General features: G+C 51.2%; 1 protein-coding gene across 1 annotated transcript in view; it reads right to left on the bottom strand.

The window, feature by feature from the left end:
- HIVEP3 (HIVEP zinc finger 3) overlaps window positions 1-12,390 on the bottom strand; it is a 125,832-nt gene extending 113,442 nt beyond the window's left edge. The window contains exon 1 of the mRNA XM_072974653.1: window positions 12,260-12,390. The gene's annotated coding sequence lies outside the window, so the exon portion shown is untranslated. The remainder of the gene's footprint in view (window positions 1-12,259) is intronic.
- Window positions 12,391-14,263: the final 1,873 nt, after the last annotated feature.

Genomic DNA, 14,263 nt, shown 5'->3' with positions numbered 1-14,263 from the left:
GGATGCTCTAAAGCAGGCACAGGCACGCTGCGTCTCCGTCAGGAGCAGCGGATCGGGATCTCAGACAACAGCTCTCGGCCCTGAGCCACTGTGATGAGAGATGGCAAGAGCCCCACTCTAAGAACAGAAAGCCTCAAGCCAAGTCTCAGCTTTGAAACCCCGCGTATCTCGAGCCACCCACTTGACTTCTCTGATCTTACTCTTGGAGACAAAAAAATGTTTCCATAAGGGGTCTGTATGAGTTTGAACTGAGGTCACATGTAGAAATGCTGGAGGTACAAGCATCCCCTGGCTGGTGGAATCTCAGGCGCCACCCTGTCCCACAGTCCGATGCTACAGCTGTGGGGAGGGCCCAAGAATATGCATTTCCCCTACTCTCCATCCGGGCTGTAATTCCACTGCAGTCATCAATGGATCATATTTCGAGAAATCACTCTAGAAAGTGCTCAATATGTATTTGCAAAATAAACGAATCCTGAACATCTGTTGAGATGCACATGGCTGCTGGGAGACATGGGCTGGAGGAAATAAGTAATTATCTCCAAATACACTTCCTGTGAAGTCCAAATGATGGGAACTGGGTTGAGGCTTCTAGGACTGGGAGGATGATGCAAGAACTGCTCACGTCCCTGAGGAGCAGACGTGAGCTCTTCCGGTCAGACAGAGACCTGGCTGGAGGGTCCTGCTCTGGGGCTCAGGGTCAAACATAGGGAGGGGTGTTCCAGGGAGCCCCTGGGGACTAGTTCCAGATCCTGTTCTCTTCAGTATCTTCATGCAGACAGGAAAGAAAGAACTGAAAATATGCTCATTAAATCTGCATCTGGCACCCAATTTGGCAGGGTTGCCAAAATTCTGTAAGACTAGAATTAAATTAGCAAATTGGAAGTAAAATGATTTTAAGCAGACATGATGGAATTCATCAGAGCCAGGTGGAAACTAGTGGGGGGAAGGGACCCAGGAAAGACCACACGCCCAGGGGTGGGAAAGCCTGGCCGCCAGCGGAAATGGAAAAGAAACAAACCATTGAGCAGACCTGACCCAAAGGATAAGATTCACCCCCGGAATGTGCGGGTGACAAAGCCAGCCCCACGCTGCGAGGTGGCGAGAGGCTCTTTCTGGGAGACAGGAGCTGTGGCTGGCAACAACCGGTGAAGGATGGCAGCCATTTACAAGGGGACCAAGAAGAAAGGACCCAGGGAACTGTTGGGAAATGAGGCAGGGTGGGTTCTCCGGACCAAGGACCTCTTGAGAGCAGGCACTGCGGTGGTGCTTACAGTGCCCGGTGTGCTGTCCGGGCTGTGATCACCATTGCATGTCCACTGAGTTCGTGGTCTGGGGAAGACACTGGGATGGACTCGGAGGGGCAGGGGTAGCACAGAGCCTATAGAGGGAGGGGCAAGAGGACTGAAGCATTTACTGGGTACTTCCTAAGCATCACGCACCCTGTTAGATGTGTGCCAAGCATGACCTCATCTCATCTTCTCAGTAACCCTGGGCTTGAGAGATTAGTCTTTGCTCTTCATTTTCTTGGGCTTTCTTTCTTGTTTTCTTTGTTTAAAAATAATTTTTTAGCAAATATAGGAGTATATAAAGTAAAATGTGGCCCAGTCCCCCTTCACCCTCTTACCCACCCAATGTCTACTCCCCAGATGAAACTACCACTAACAGTTCCCTGGTATGTTCCCATGCTGTTGCCATGAACACAGAAACATATCTACACGTGCACACACGTATGTAATTGTTTAGCTGTCTCGGTATAAAAATGGGATCAGATGAAACATTGCACAGAAACCTTTTTCCAGTTAAGAATATGTTATAAATGTCCTCCCACGTCAGGACCTATAGATTCATTTGTTTGATTTTAAATGGCTGTAAAGTATTCCCTGGTATGAATTTACATAATTTTCTTAAGAATTGCCACTGCTGGACATTGAGGTCATTTCCAAGTTTTTTCTACTGCAAACAACGCTACAAGGGGACATCTACATATATGTATATATTTAAGTGTGTGTGTATATGCGTGTATGTATACGTATGTGTGTATATATATATATGTATCTTTGTGTTATTTGTGTTTCCATAGCTGATGAATTCAGGATCAGGGCAGGTCTGTGCCTGTATCATTTTCATTGATGCCAATTTAAGCTCACAAGTCCCCTTGACCCTTGCCAGCATTAGGTTGTCTTTATTTTTTCCCATGTTTGCCATCTATAAGCATTTTTAATTCTAACCCTTTGTTTTTAGTAGCTAGAGCATTAGTCATATGTTTATGAGCCATTTTCACTTCTCTGAACTACCTGTTTACATATTTGCTCATTTTTTTCAATTGGCTGTTTTTGCAGTTGGTTCATGGAATTCTCATAATAACAACTAACACGAAGCTGTCTATGCACCGGGCACTGTTCTTTCTAGGCTCCCTGCAAGCTTCACAGCACTGAATCAAAACCCCAAGAGGGGAGTGGTAGCGCCAGTCCATGTTTACGACCAAGGAAAGGGAGGCTCGGAGACGTCAAATGATGTCTGAGGTCACGAACGTCTGAGGGGGGACAGGCCAGAGTCTGAGGGACTACTTGAACCAACCATTTTATCCTCAAATGAGATATTTGAAAAGTACCCCCCCATCTAACTCATAGAGAAAAAAATTTTCCTTCTTAAATTTTCCCTCTTTCTGTTATTTATGCTTTGCTTTCTTTGTGGAGTCTTTAAGTGCATATTGATTTACTATGCCAGGTAAGGACACTGAAGTTCAGTTTCTGAGAGAGGCAATTACAAAATGGAATTGGACCCTCTACCTGAGATGGGACATGGAAACATGCCTGAGAAATGAGGAGCAGGATTTGGGTGGGCGCAGGATTTACTCATGAGGGTAAAAGTCAGGGGACATGAAGGCTGAGGTGGGCCCCAGGCTGTGAAGGGCTCCAAAGGCAGGTGGGCAGGTTCCAGGACTCTCCCCTGGAGGCAACATAGGGTGAGAAAGTCTGGCACCAGGGAGTGGGTGACAATCAGCCTACCTAGAAATCATCATCTGATCACCTATAAATCATCACCTAATCACAGTGATCTCACCAGGGGGTCACGTCCACCAGCCCGGCACTGGGAGCAGTGAAGGTGCTCGTCTTTCAGGGTGATAAACACACCTGTGTATCTGGAAGTGCCGGGGATCCCTCGTGTGAAAGCCACACCTGACAGAGGCATAACTGGGGGCTTCAGTGGCACCTTTAATGAGGTTCTTTTTCAGCTCCCCAAACACCAATGTCGCGTGTGGGTTTCTGGGTTGGAGACCCCCCCGAGTTGTCACATGGCTTGGTTATCCTCACCTCAGCAAACACACGCAACACTTCTGTCTCCCATGGACACAACACACAGTGGAGGGGGAAGGGTCATTTGCATGCCATTTGCCACTTTTCTTCTGAGAAGAGAGAAACTGAGTTAACAAAATAGGAAAAATGTGGGAAACAGACTTGCTAAAACTAACATGCAGAAACAAGTCTCAGAGTCACAATTTAGCATTCGTTATGTTTTTTTCCAGCTTTGACCTCAGATAACTTTAGTGTCTTCCAGAATGTTTTTGTATAGAACTCCAGTTCAGCTATTCCTTACACACAGACACTCACACACAAAACCTATTGCTAATACATATATATATTATATATATATATATTATATATATATGAGTTCTCTGATCAATCAAGCTTGGAAAACTGTACACAATGTCCACCTCTACACACACACACACACACACACTTCCACACAGTTTGGGGAGATTTCCAATGCTCTTTCACATACTAAAGACTCAGAAGTCCTGCAGTATAAGGGCCTATGTACTTTGCTATTGCACTTTTATTTTCTCCTTGTATCATGTCTTTCCATCCCGCAGCACTTGTGTTCTAGAGAACACACCAGGGAATGCCAGACTTCTTTATTTCACAAGATCAGAGCCTGCTTAAAATAAAGAGTCTATGAGGGAGCAGCTGCCCTACTCTTTTAAACATTAAATGCTTTCTAAGAGACTCATGGTGATGGTGCCCTGTCCATTTGAGCATCTTTTGCCAATCCTACATTTCAGGGCGACACTAAATGTCCACGTGCCAAGGTGACGTGCGGAGTGGCACAAGCCCTCTGGACACCGTTAGGAGACCAGGTCACCCAGACAGGCTAAACTTTAACTCTCAGGCATTTGCACAGTGAGCCTGGGTTAATCCCTTGCTCTGGACTCAGAGGTATTCAGCGAGAGGGTCCCAGGAGACTCACCTAAGCCAGCCCACTTGCTTTGTGAATGCGGAATCACACCAAGGAAGCCCTCGACCCTCGTCTCTTTCCTTTACTCCAGGAGACCCCGTCCCCTGGCCCTGGTGTTTTCTACCATGAGAAAAAAACCAGATCACCGTTACACCTCCCTCTCTGCTTCTGTTCTCACTAGCTCACACGACTCCTTCACAGCCATTTGTCACTACGATTCCGAGTCACATGATGCAGCCCTACAAATAAAACTGGTTTCCATCTGTCTGCTATAGCATCAAGTTGAGTTACAGCGTGAGGTGGTGAGTTTGCATCACATGTAAAGGGCATACTTGGTATAGCCTACAATATAGGGCATACGATCTATGAGAAGTTCACTTAGGGGCAGCCTCCAGGGGAGACACCGCCCAGAGTACACTTCTCCTCCAGTGTGGTTACCAGCGTTGGTTTATAATCTTGTTTCTTCTCACACGGGCAACTCTAGGCAGCATGCTTGGGGTGCCTTGTAGCAGGTGGGATTCAATCACTTGATGACCTTTATGGCTCTTATCAGTGACCTTGAAGAGGCCAGTGAGTCAGAGTGTATTTGATTTATTCACTTATTTTTAGATAAATTTTTCACTTTGGAATAGTCTTACACTGACAGAGAAATTGAAAACATAGAAGAGAGTTCCCATATACCCTTCACCCAGCCTCCTTTAAAGTTAACATCTTACAAAACTAAGGTACACGGGGCAAATGGAAATTGATACCCATACATTATTATTAACTAAACCTACAAACATTATTCATATTTTACCAGTTTTTCTAGTAATGTCCATTTTCTGTTCCAGGATCCAATGCAGAATCCCATATTGCATTCAGTCGTCATACCTCTTAGTCTATGGGTTTATTTTTGTTTTAAAAAAATAAACATCATCCTCTCCTGCATGGAGGGTGCTATGCTGGGTGCCCCACTGTCCTGCAAGGAGAAAGGCAGATCTGATGGACAGCAGAGTCTGGCTTTGAGTGTCCACTCTGCCCCTCACTTGGGATCTGGTCCTGGGCTAGTCACTCCATGCATAGAGTTCTCAGATTCCACATCTGCATCATGGAGATGATACCTTCTACCTTGTGAGCGGGCTGAATAAGACCATCTATGTGGACAGGCGTTTTGAAGGTTCAAAGTCCAATTCACCGCTAACCCTACCCTGCTCACTATTATTACCATTAATGCTGGTGTAATGCCCATCATAAATTAGACTTGGTATCCTGTATCAAAAGCAGGATAGCCCAGAGTCTGAGCTGCCTGGCTGAGCTGACAGTTTCAGCCTCAAATGAAATCTTTCCATAGGCGCTCAGGTACCACAGAAAGGAAATTCTGCCTCAGTCAGCCTGTTCACTTCTGCACTTCCTTCAGGGCTCTGCCCAAATGTCGCCTGATTAGTGATAATTTCCCTGACCATGTGACATACACAAGCTCCCTGAACCCTCCCCCTGGCATTCTCTAACTTCTTACCCTCCTTTTTTCTCCTCTGCGGCACTTACCCCATTTGACATATTACATTTACGTGCGCCTCTGTTCACAGGATGTCTCCCTCAGCTAGTCTATAAGCTCCAGGGGAGCACCGCCTGTTGTCTGGTTTGGTCACTGCTGCATCCCTGTGCCTAGAACAGTGACTGATACTTAGGAAATGTTCAACAGGTATTTGGTAGATGGCTGGATGTTCAGTGTCACTCTGCAACCTCATGCCTCCATCCTGATCATCTGTAAACAAACACTTCCTATCCAAACATACTGTTGAATTCAAATGAGAGAAAAGCTATTCGGGAAGCAGGTGGCTTTGAGCCTTCTGGGTCTTCTTTAAGGAAAAAAAAAGAGTAATGCTCTTCTTTTAATTTAATACCATGCCATTAACGTCTCTTCACCTGCCTCCTCTCCCATGAGCAGCTCTGCCAATTAGAAACCACAGTCTCTTCCTCATCCACAGTCTGTCTGCTGGCTTCTCCACAACAATCAATTCCAGCAGAGCCCAGGCTAGAAAAAGCCGGTGAAACCCCCACACCCCACTTGGGGCCCACTCCATTACTGAGGCTACTCAGCACTTGCACATCAAAGGCCCACAGGCTTCTCCGGGCAGGAAGATGCCAGGAGGTCTGGCAGACTGGCCTCATTGAGGATACTGAAATGCAGAGAGGGGAGGGAACTAGCAAATGATATACAGTGACCTAGTAGCAGGTCCAGGACAGAACCCACAGCTCTTGGCTCGGCATGCTGGTCCTGATTCCTCTTGGGCTGGAACCACATCCCCGTGCCCATGCTTCACCAAGGGGCATGTGCTTATTTCCTTGAGCACCAAGCTGGCAGTCTGCCTCCACACCCCCTGCCCATTCCTGGGGACCTGATGAACTTGGGCAGCGATGGGTGGAGGTCACTTTCCAAAAGCAGCAAAGCACAGGACAGGACAGGAGAGCCAGAACAGAAAGGAAATGGGGGCCACACTGATTAACAGCCAGGTAGGTACTCTTTACCCTCATCTCATCTCATCTCACACTCATAGTGCCCTGCAACAAAGGTGTCAGAACCACATTAGATAAGTGAGGAAAAGGAAACACAGAGAAGTTGAAAACTGCAGCAAATCACACAGCAAGTATACGGCAAAGCCAGCTGCAGAGTGGGTCCCTCCTGGTTCCGAAGCCTTGTTCTCTGCTCACCCACTCTAATAAAGACCTTAAAACCTCACCAGCACTCCAGAGAGGAGTGGGTCCTTCAAACACCAAGATATTCCTCTGGTAAAGTAGCCAGAACACACCCATTCTGGAGATGGGGAAACTGAGATCTGGCGAGGAAACGCAACTTGTCTATGGCCACTTGGCTAGGGAGAGGCTGGATCTGTTAGACTCAGAGCTTCGTGAGGAGGCAGGTGCTCTCCTAGTGCTTAGCTCCATGCTGAGCCCATGGAAGGACTCAACAGGCTGTTAATGAATAAGTGAATGAATGACAAAGTAGGTTAGAAGCATAACTTCCTATGACTCCCACAAGCCATGTGCTTGCCCCAGAACTGCCCCACACAGTGGCCTCAGGAACATGAGACCAGGCTGGTGCAGGTGAGCACGGCTTGAAATTAACACTGGCCTCCCTCCAAGCCTCACGTCCCCCTCGCTGAGCCCATGGATCTGTGAGGTGTGGGTAGTGATGCTGGCCGCGGTCCCCATTCAGCCCTCAGCTCCCTACCAGAGCTGGAACTGTGCAATGAAGAGGCGCGGGAAGGCTGTGGAACTGGTCATTCTTTGGCCCAAGAACTGATGTTTACAACATGATATGTATCCTCTTCTTAAAAGTCCGGTGTTTGGTGCAAATTGGTCCAATTGGTTTTATTGAACCCTTTAGTAGCAACCAATTCAAAAATACTACAGTTGTTTTTATTATTATAATTCATTTTTTATAATAACTGAAACTGTTTTTACTATTCCTCTGCTACATGTCAGGCTCAGCTATCTCATAAGATATCTGACATAGATGGTCTTCTGTAATCCATCCAGCCACTCTGTAAGGAAGGGTGAGCATTCCCATAATACAGACGAGGAAACTGAGGCTTGCGAGAGGTAAAGGAACTTGGCCAAGGTACATGTTAGAAAGCAGGAGATACAAACTCAGGTCTGGGGGCCCCAGAGCTCATGTTCTGCCCATGTGGCTTGTGTGCGCTCAGGACAAGGAGGTTAGAGCCACAGCTAAGGATACATTGAAACTGGAGGCAGACGGAGGGCCTGCCAGACTTCTCTGGCATCCAGCTAGCTGGGCTTCTCACCCCCAGGCTGAACTTCTAGCACCAGGGGCTTCTCCACATACCCAGATGCCACTCCTAGAAGCTCTGAATCAGACAGTTGGGGTTGAACTTGAAGCTCTTCTGTTAAAAGCCCTCAGGAGACAGCAAAGGACACCCTTGGTTAAACCACTGCTCTCAATTTTCAGGAGGTCATTCTCTCACACCTACACCTTCTTCCAGAAGGTTCCAACATGTTTCTTAAGATATTCATTTGATGGTTTACCAAGGATACCATGCCTCAGAACCTGAGACCTTACAATCCTAGGATTCTCAACAAAGCAACAGTAATTCTGATCGTCCACAGACAGGGAGATGGGCTGTGAAGGTCTGTCTTTATTAACCATGACAGTTATTCCCACACAGCATGATGTTTATGAAAAGGACTTGAGAGCCCAAAGTCCTGGGTTTGAGTCCTAGCTCTGTCCTTGACTAGCTGTGCAACCTTAGGCAAATCAGTTCAACAAAACAGTTACTCAGAGCTCTGGGGTGGGAAGACAAGACACAGGAGTGGACCAGCAAAGCCACAGAGCTCTTAGCGCTGAGTTCCTCATCTGTAAAATGGGAACCAACAGCTACTAAGTGCCGACAATGACGTGTCAGGCCCTGACATGCTGGTTCTCACTTCACACCCCCAGGGCCTCAGGAGGTAGGCTCTCCCATGTCCTGCCCTGCACCTGAGAAAGCAAGGATTCAGGGGTGAAGCAGCTTGGATGAGCCTGCAGCAGCATGTGCTGGTGTCTGAGGTCTCTCCACTGACTGCCACCATCCCCTCTTCTTAACCCTCCCCCACTTGGCAGACCAGTCCACAGAGTGAACGGATAATAGGAGAGAGTGCTCTGCAGCCCATCAGGAACCGCACAGAGGTATGACATCATGGTTATTAATAATGGAAGCGGTGCAACTAATTCACGATCCCTCCAGATGGACCACCTGAATGGTTGTGGACCTCCTTCACACAGAGCATCAGATCCTATTATGGCACAGCGAGGAGGGGCCCTAGGAGCCCAATCCTCTCCTCATTTATATGTGGGGGATTGACCAGAAGGGAGGCAGCCCTCTGAGGTAGTAGAGGCAGCCTCACACCCCAGAGCCCAGGATGCACTCAGTTTGGCTCTTGTGATTGAACCACAAAGACAGTCAGGTCCCATACCAGATACCAGCAGTTGCCCTCTTCAAAGGGCACTGGTAAGAGAATCAGCAGTGGCTGCAAGTGTCACCTCTCCACCGACCCTCGGTCTAGCTCCTTCACCCTGTGGGGACTTTGTACCTGCTGTCTTCTGCATGGAATACTCTTTTCCCAAATCTTGGCATGGCTATCACTTTTCCACTATTCAAGTCTCAGGATAAATTTTCAGCTCCTCTGAGAGGATGCCTGGGGCCCCATCTTTACCATTCCCCATTCCTCTCTGACACTCTCCATCCCGCTGTCTTGTTCAAGTTTCTTCACAGTGTGCATCACCATTGAGCATTATCTTATCCATTACTATTCATTCTCTCTCCCTTCCCACTGGAATGCAAACTCCGTGATCAGAGAATTAAGTCATTTTCATTGCCTTAATCCCCAGAAAGGTGCCTAGGTCCCAGTAGACACTTCAGCAAACATGTTGAGTGAATCCCTCTGGATGCTGGCCTGGGTCACGGCCATTCTAGCAGTCAGGAGTCACTCGCTCACTCACTCATTCAATAAATGCTTATTGAACGGCTCCTCTGCGCCAGGCATTCTGCTAGAAGCTGGGGATTCCAATCCAACTAATGAGACAAAGTCCTTGCCCTAACAGAGCTTTGACAGTTGATGAAAACAAATGACACAATAGAAGCCAGGGCTGTTTCAGCCACATCATGTGTGACCGAACAAAAGCTGGACCAAAAGAAAAAGAAGAAAAAGGTGGGGTGGGGGGGTAAGTATGGCAGAAAATGGGAGAATTAGGAAAACACTGGGGAAATGTAAACATCATACTGGCCCCGCCAGGGCTTCCCACATGTTCAATACTCATCTTGGGGAGCTGGGGCCAGGTACCCCACCCCCTTCAGCTCTGGGGACATGGGGACAAGGGGACATGCCTATTGCCATGAGTGCCTCCTGGCTGCAGCCTATAGTACAACAGGATGGATATGTGTGTGAGAGTTGTACAGGAGTGGGCATATACACATATAGAAGCAGGTGACTGCGTGTGTGTGAGCAGATGTAGGAGTGTGTGTGCGTGTGTAGGGGCATATATGTGAATGAGTATAGAGGGTCGAGTGTGTGAGCGTGGGAGAGAGCGGAGGGAGAGAAGGGTTTGTGTTTGGAAGTGGATGTGTGAGTGTGTAGGAGTGCTTGTGTGTGTGTATGTGTGTGTGTGAGATGACACTGGTACCATTACCACAGTGCCCATGTCTGGTAGAATTGTACATGTTAAAGCCCCTCAAACAACTGACACCTAGTAGGTACCTGATGATTACTGAACTCACTTAAGTCTTTATGTTTGTCAAATATATCCTGCATAGTGTCCACATAAAGCAGCAAGACTGGTTCCAGAAGAGAGCTGTCAACTTCTGAATGTAACTGACTGGGACCAAAACACTGCATGAAGACTTTGGGTTCTGGTCCCTGTTTTACCACTAACTACTGGGTGATGTTGGGCTATTGTTTAGCTGTGATCTCAGATAAGGCATTCACCTCCTCTGGGCTTCTACTTACTCTTCACCCAAGAAGGCAACTAGAACTTAGATGAGTGGACAACGCCACATCATGTCTATCAGAAGCTCCAGAGGCACTGTTTCCTTGGGGAGCAAGCATGTGTAACTTGAAAAGGGCTACAGGGAAGGGAAGAGCTGGGTCTGACAAAGTTAAACAGATTCTTTTATTGCAGTACTTCTCAGAGACTTTAATTTGCCAGTATGGATTGATTGGCCAGAAGGGTTATAGAGAGCTTGCAGAATGTGCTAGACTTACTAGGAAAGCAAAGCTTACTTGTAGCACAGCTTTCAGAACTAATGTTCCACAGAACCCACTTTGGGGACTCTGCTAGCAGGCACATGGGACACTTATTAATGCCCCCTTTCTTGCAGACGACAGAAGAGAAATGGCGTTCAGTCTCCCTAGGTCACAGAGCAGAGCCCTGGCAAATACTAGACCAAAATCATCCAAACCACAGTAACTGGCACGTGCACAGGGCTTTATATTTACAGAACATTTTCACTTATAAGATCTTAATTCTCCCTGACAACATTCCTCTGAGGACATTCAGCCCCATTTTTCAGATGATAAAATGCAGCCTGAAAGAAATCAAGGATCTGCTCCCAGCCATTAAGTGATGGACCCATAACTTGCCTTTATCATTCTCTCCTATGTCCTCGATCAGACCGTCAATAAATACATTCTATATTTTATAGAAAAACAACTGTAGCCACTTCACAGAGCCGCCTGCCAGATGCCGCGGCTTACACACCTGCACCTGTTCTGCAGTCGCCACCACTGCTGTCTGGAACCTAGGCACCATGCATCGATCGATAGGGAAGGGGAGAGTGCTCAGAGAAATGCCCAAGGATGGGCACCACTCTGGAAAAGGCTGTGAGGCCAGGATAGCTTCCTGCCAGTCGACACGCCCTCTTGACCATGCCAGGTACAGCCCCCTCGGCTGTACCACCTTACCAGGTACCACTCTTCAAGAAGGGTGGGAAGAGCCAGAGCAACGCTAGTTTAACTCCCTCCCAGTAAGCCCAAGGAGCCCATGGCTGGTCGGCTGGGACAGTCAAACCACCACTGCCTCCAGGGGTAAGCGTGGCCAGGGCTGCCAAAGCCATTCAGCAGTTCCCACCGGGGTGCTGTGACCCACCGTGTCCGCCAGGATGCGGCTCGAGAGGCGGGGCGGGGTGCGGGTCTGTTCCAGGCCCGGAGGGCCGAGTAGGGCTGTGCCAGGCGTCAGTGTGCGGGAGAAGTGTGAACGCGGGAACGCTGGTGTCACCCCAGGGTGGTGACAGAAGTAGCGTCTGGGAAACGCGGGCGGAGAACGCGTGCACCAGGCAACCCCGGGCTGTGGAGGAGTCCCGGAGGTCCCGGAGTTGGCCCGACGCGCTCCTGCACGCGCTCTCGCGCCCAACCCTCTCTCACGGGCCCCGCTCCCGCTGGTGCCCTGGCCGCCGGCCAGCCGGGCTGCCGGTGCGCTTGGCGGTGCGGGACTCCGGGCTGCCAGGCCGCGGCGGGGCGCAGGGCGCGGGCGCTCACTGCTTACCTGCGGGCTGCTGTGGCTCCGCGGCTCCGGGCTGGGCTGCGCCGGGCTGGTCTGGGCTGCGCTGGGCTGTGCGCCCGGCCTCCGCGCGGCTCGGCAGCGCCCGCTCACTCGGCTCCGCCCGGCTCGGCTCCGCCCGGCGGTGCCCGGGGCTCTCGCTGACGGCCCACGCGGCGCGGGGTGGGCGCGGGGCGGGCTGGCGGGCGGGCGCCGGCGGCGGGTGCGGCTCCGGGCCGCCCCGCGGCCGCTTGGAAGCTCCTTATTTGGGCAGTGATGTCAGGGGAAGTCGCAGGGGCCGGACCACCCACTTCTTTCCATTCACTCCCCAGAGTTTCCTGTCGCCGAGCCCGGGGGACCCCGGCGGCCGCCCGGGCCGCCTCTCCAGCCAGCTCGGCCCCGCGTGCCCGACCTCGCTGCCCGCCGCTTGGGGTCCCCGCGCAGCCGAGTCCCGGCGGGTAGGAAGGCGGGCTGCCCCCGGGGAGGGTCTGCGTCTGGGGAATCCCCGGCTCCCGGCGGCCGCGGGGAGGGTCTGCGCGGCGGCCTCTGCGGTGACAGGCTGTGTCACTCCGGGCGCCGCCCCTCCCTCGGCGCCCGCCCCGGCTCCCGCGCTGTCATTTCCTCCCGGGCCCTCCGGGAAGGGCAGTCAGGGAAGCCCCGGTCGCCGCCGCCGGGGCTCTGCCGCTCGGGGCCCCGCCTCGGGGGCACCCGGCCAGGCGGGAGTCCATCGTCGCCCTCAAAGGGCACGCACCCCGCCTTGCTCCCGAGTGCCAGCCCCGCTCCGGGAAGTCCGCGCCTCCTAAGGCGGGAATACGCCTTAATGGGCGCTGGGCGGGGCGGGCCTGGCCCGGGTTCCCTGGGCTCCAGCCTCGGGGTGGGGGTGGGGGCACCCCGGGGCTTCCCAATGGCCTGACTTTCCCAGAAGCTACCAAATCCCAGGGTTTGGGACCTGAGTCACATTGGTTCACCTTTTGGTCAGTCCCCAGCGCAAGTGGGCCAGTTCCCCACTCAGCCCTGCTGCCTGCTTCCCGAGGGAGCAGAATGGCCAAGGCCTGGAGACCTCACCAGGATCGGTAGCTCACAGACACAGGCACCCTGTGGCTCAGACTTGTCAGGTGACGCCCTCGAGGTCAACTCTCTGCTGAACCAGGGCTGACCGTGGGTTTGGCTGACTTCAGGCCTGGCCTCTGCTGGCCAGGAACAGTCTCAGGAGGTTATGGGGACCGGGGCCAAAGTCAGGACTAGAGTGAGGCAAGCTAAGTGTCCAGGGTGCCAACTGCAGGAGGCACTCCCTCTCCAGGTCACAGATGTTCAAGGACTCACAGAGTGACTGACCATTCAGCTGACCAGGGCTGCCAAAAAGGCCTTGGAGGCCCCAGGCTTCCTCTGGTTCCAAAGTGATGACCTCAAGTTCAAGGCCCTGCCTGTCACAGGGAGTGGGCTCCCTCTGACTAGAGGCCATCTAGGCCCAGGGCACGGGGCTAGTGGCCCTGGGGATTTCTGTGCCTTCTCCATGCAACAGTTTCTGGCAGAGCCTCCACCCTCCCTCAAAAGCCAGGGCAAACCAACCCTTCCCAGACCACCAGCTTCAATGGAGGAGCCCCAACTTCCAAAGGGGAGCCACATTCCTAGGTGCCTGGGGGAGGAAACCACCGCTCCAGGGCTTGCAGGGAGTGAAGGGAGGTGTGGTTACAGCTGGACACCCACTGGGCCTGCACACTCACCTACACAATTGCACACCCACTGGCCAGTTGCCAAGGCTCCCGGCTGTTCTGCTGATCGCCACTGCCCCAGTCTCCCTCATCTTCCATCAGCTCCCAGAGCTCAATCCCAGCTCTAATTGGGTCATTCCCTTTCTGACAAAGCCCCAAAGAGAAGGACCGCCCTCCCTGATCTGGCACGCCAGGCCACTGACCAGCTTCATCTCCGGCAGCTCAGCCCACTGCCAGCACTCCCCCCAGCCTTCCATCAGCTTTCACTTCTTGGGGTCTTTGCAAAGACTCTCCTTTT

This window comes from Vicugna pacos, chromosome 13 (assembly GCF_048564905.1).
Source record: "Vicugna pacos chromosome 13, VicPac4, whole genome shotgun sequence".
Taxonomy (NCBI): Eukaryota; Metazoa; Chordata; class Mammalia; order Artiodactyla; family Camelidae; genus Vicugna; species Vicugna pacos.
The sequence above is the reverse complement of the archived record's forward strand: the minus strand, read 5'-3'. Positions and strand labels throughout refer to the sequence as shown.